The sequence below is a fragment of the Dipodomys ordii genome, unplaced genomic scaffold (assembly GCF_000151885.1).
Source record: "Dipodomys ordii isolate 6190 unplaced genomic scaffold, Dord_2.0 Scaffold95, whole genome shotgun sequence".
NCBI classification, from domain to species: domain Eukaryota; kingdom Metazoa; phylum Chordata; class Mammalia; order Rodentia; family Heteromyidae; genus Dipodomys; species Dipodomys ordii.
This window is the reverse complement of record NW_012267311.1, coordinates 4,757,783-4,762,081: the sequence shown is the minus strand read 5'-3', so window position 1 is coordinate 4,762,081 and position 4,299 is coordinate 4,757,783. Positions and strand designations below refer to the sequence as shown.

The window sequence follows — 4,299 nt, the reverse complement described above, 5'->3', positions numbered from 1 at the left end:
TCACGGTCTCTCCTGCCCGGGCTGGCTTTGAACCGTGATCCTCAGATCTCAGCCTCCTGAGTAGCTAGGATTACAGGCGTGAGCCACCAGCGCCCGGCTTCTTTGTATTTTCTTTCCCTTAGATAAAACTCTTGGCTTCTGGGAAGCAGTCAATAGATATTTCTTGATTCAGTAATGCATACTTCCTCATAGTGATAATGGATACTGGGATATTTATTTTTGTGGTGGAGAGATAAGCCTTAGCTTATGTCCAGAACATTTTATGTAACAAATTAACAAATAACTAAAGTTCCTGTCCTTATGTGTTTTGATTTTACTGGAAATATTTTTACTCTTACCAATAGACCTGGCTATTTCCCAAGTTAATAGCAAACCAGCAATAAAATTATAAAAGAACTAAAAGAAGGTTATTACAGCAAATATGCTAATTAGCATTTGGCTTCATGGTATCTCTCCTTTTGGTTTCTTTTTCATTTTACCATTTCCTCACTATACTGTTGTCTCTTGATATTACATGAACATACCACTTAGTGCTTGCTATCATCAGAGTATTTACATTTATACAATGAATTCCCTTTGTTAAAAGTAGGAAACCATGCCTTTTTTGTTAGTGCCTGTCACCTAAGGACACTTAGAATGAAATTCTTAAAGCAACAGCTTTAGAGCCCATAATTTTTAGTTTAGAGACAAGTCCATAGCCTTAACCTAAGGAGAAGAGAATTCCACTGTTATAGTCATGTGATAGTCAGAATTTTTAGAACGCTACATAATGAGTTAAAGGGGACTCATAGTCAAGCATTTGAAAGCTGTCTTTTACTTTGGGTTTATCTTGTTCCTTAATCCTTAGGAAGGTTGCTGGCTTGGGTTTTGCTGCTGTTGATGGTGGTGTTTTTTGTTTCTTTGAGATAGGGTCTCTGTAGCTCAGGTTTGCTTGGAACTCCTTTCTTGCCCTATGGAGTGCTAAAATTGCTAGGTTTATAGAATAGTGTGAACATGGTCCAGTTAAACATGAGGTGGCTGAATGTCATGGTGTACAGTCATAGATACCATAGGGATAGAAGTTTTACCACAAATGCTATGAAGTCTGTATTCTAATGCATGATCATTTGAAAGGTTAACTAAATGTGCAATAAGAAAACAAATATTCTTAGTCTAGAGAAACACTCAATATGTACTTAAGGTATATGATTTTACTTCAGGGTTCTTTTTTGTTTTGTTTTTGTGCTGGTGCTGGGGCTTGAACTCAGGGCCTGGGTGCTGTCCTTGAGCATTTTTGCTCAAGGCTAGCACTCTACCACTTGAGGCACAGCTACTTTTGGTTTTTTGTTGGTTAATTGGAAATAATAGTCTCATAGACTTTCCTGTCCTGGATGGTATCAAACTGTGATCCTCAGATCTGGGCCTTCAGAGTAGCTAGGATTATAAGCATGAGCCACTGACACCCGACTTTAATTCCACAATTTTTTTTAAACTTGCAGTCTGACCTTTAGGATTTTAGAATTAATACTGACTAAAAGGATAGCAATAGATACTTGTGGGGGAGGGGAGGACTTGTTTGGAGCTGTGCTGTTTTGCCTTAAACCTTTTTGCAAGTGATCTAGTGTTAGAGGCAACTTTGGACACTCATCTGTTTTATGTTTATAGTTAATTTTTCTTTCCAGTCTCTGCTAACTCATCAAGTGCTAGAAAAATCTAAACTGTCCTTCATTAGGCATAATTCTTCATATTGGTGTGGCTAGCCATGAACTATCCTTTTCTTCTCCCTCTTTTTCCCAGATATCTCCCGGGGCCAATTCAGCACCTCTGCCTGGCCATCCTAACAAGGTGATTTGTGAAAGGGTGAGACTTCAGAGCCTGTTTCCTCTTCTCCCAAGTGATCAGAACACTACAGTTCAAGAGGATGCTCACTTCAAAGCTTTCTTCCAGGTTCTTATATATTTACCCTTTCCCTACGTAGGGCTGAAAGTAACAGATGCATTCTAGATTGCTTCTAGGGAGGCTTAAAAAAGAATTCTTAATACCATCTTCTTATTTTGTAATGAAAATAAGTATTCTTCTTACAGGACTTCTTCTGTGTAACTTTCAGTCAGCTTTTCTGAAGAACATTTGTCTTCCTCTTGAACTACTGTTAATTATCTTAATTTGACTTAATATTCTTGTTTTTTTAACATTTCGTCTTTATTACTTGTCTTAGTAAAAGAATTTCTATAGAAAAATAGATGATACCAAATATGTGAAGGTTTGTTTTTGTTTTGTCCGTTGTGGGGCTTGAACTCTGGGCCTAGGCGCTGTTCCTCAGCTCTTCAGCTCAAGGCTAGCACTCTACCATTTGAGCCACAGTGCTACTTCCAGTTTTCTGAGTGATATTGGAGATAAGAGTCTCACAGACTTTCCTTCCCTGCTTGGCTTTGAACCTAGATTTTCAGATCTCAGCCTCCTGAGTAGGATTACAGGTGTGAGCCAACAGCATTGGCCAAATATGTGAAGTTTTTAAGAAAGGAAAAATGAAAGTGCATAGGCATTTTTTACAGCCATTGCTACTTACTTGCTTTTAGTGCCTAAGTTTCACAGTAATATTTTTCTGAGAGAAAATGTGGTTCTATTTGCCTTTGCCTATTTTGAGATCCATAGACAAAATGTAACCTGATTTATTTTAAGACAAAAGCAAGCTGAAAATAGATTAAAATAAAACTCATTAGGTTATTAACAAGAATTCTCAGTTGTGTTCACATAAATCATCACTACTAATTTTCTAATTCATAGTCTTAAGAGAAGAATGTTTTAGTAATGACGTCACTGTTACTATTAACACAGAATAAACCAAATTTATAGAATTGCTCTTGGATGGTAAGCTTGTGGGCTAAGGCATGTGTTTGTATATAAATTAACCTAAGGTGTTAAGATAGTTCATAAACAAGACTAGATCTTTTGGATAGAGGTAGCTCATTTTCTGTTTGTGTAGTAGTGACAAACCTGACTTAAAAGGGAAAGGATCTGGCACATTGTTGGACATGTGAAATTTCTGGGGTACTTGATTAGGTCATCCAGGGCTCTTTAATCTTGTGTTTTGTTAGTATTATGCTGGTTCTTTGCATGTATTAAGTGGGTTTTTTGGTTTGGTTTGGTTTAGTTTGGTGGTGCTGGGTTTTAATATAAGGCCTCACTCTTGTAAGAAGTAACCATTCTGACCACTTGAGGCATATAACAGCCACAACAACAAACAAGCACTAGTTCTAGATAAGGAGATAGGTTTTGAAAAGCTCACCAAGAAGCCCAGTGATATCCAGTTATTGATGGAACAGAGATTCAGATCAGACCTTTATCTGTATCTTGTCTACTGTACATATTCTCTAGAAACCAACAAGTATTTCTGCAGCACACATGTTGTAAATTCTTAACGCATACACTGTGTTAAGAGGCATCGCTATCTATATTGAATTGTATGGCATATTGACCATTTTGATTATAGCTTCAGTCTGCATGCAATAGCACATAGATAAGTAATAGCTGACAAAAGGGCTTAATTCTTACCATTCTTACCAGTAAATACTTAATTTTACATTTTCTATGTTTTCTCATTCCCTTTGAGACTTTTAAGCATTAACTCAGCATTAACTTTCAAATTTAGAAAGTAGCTACCAAATGCTGTTTCTTCTGGGGTTTTGATTCTGGTGATGAATCCATGCTCTTAAATGCATTAAGGATGTGTTTTACTTCTGAGTTATACCCTCTAGTTCTGGGTTTTAACAAAAAGTAAAAAGAATTACTGTTGCTAGGCACTGATGGTTCTTGCCTCTAATCCTAGCTACTCAAGAGGCTGAGATTTGAGGATCACTGTTGAAGCTAGCCCAGGCAGGAAAGTCTGTGAGACTCTAATCTCCAGTTAACCACCAAGAAAACCCAGAAGTGGAAAAATGGCTCAAATGGCCTACCCAAGAGCACAAAAGCTCAGTGACAGTGCCCAGACCTTGAAGTTCAAGCCCCAGGACCAGCACCCCTCCCCCTGCCAAAAAAAGGTATTACCATTAAGTGTGTTTTTCTTAGTATTAATTTAACAAATGTTTTCACTAACTTTAGAACAAGGCTTTTACTGTACTTTTACTGTACCAGGGATTTTCTTTAATCAGTTACTCCCCTACCACTGCTCTGCGTTAAAAAAGTAGACCTTTTTTTTTTTTTTTTAACTTCCTTTTTTTTTTTTTTTTTTTTTTTATTGTAAAGATACTATACAGAGGGTTACAGTTACATGAGTGAGGTAATGAGTACACTTCCTCTTGAACATTGTTAGCCCCTCCATTG

The 4,299-nt window shown here is 37.1% G+C and overlaps 1 protein-coding gene across 4 annotated transcripts in view; it reads left to right on the top strand.

Annotated features, from left to right (window-relative positions):
* The window catches only part of Rnf38 (ring finger protein 38), a 92,678-nt gene that overhangs the window by 40,888 nt on the left and 47,491 nt on the right, over positions 1-4,299 (top strand). For 2 of the 4 annotated variants that reach the window (XM_013026641.1, XM_013026638.1), the window contains exon 2: positions 1,777-1,926. The exons of the other annotated variants lie outside the window; for them this stretch is intronic. The gene's annotated coding sequence lies outside the window, so the exon portion shown is untranslated. The remainder of the gene's footprint in view (positions 1-1,776; positions 1,927-4,299) is intronic. 4 annotated transcript variants of the gene reach the window in all.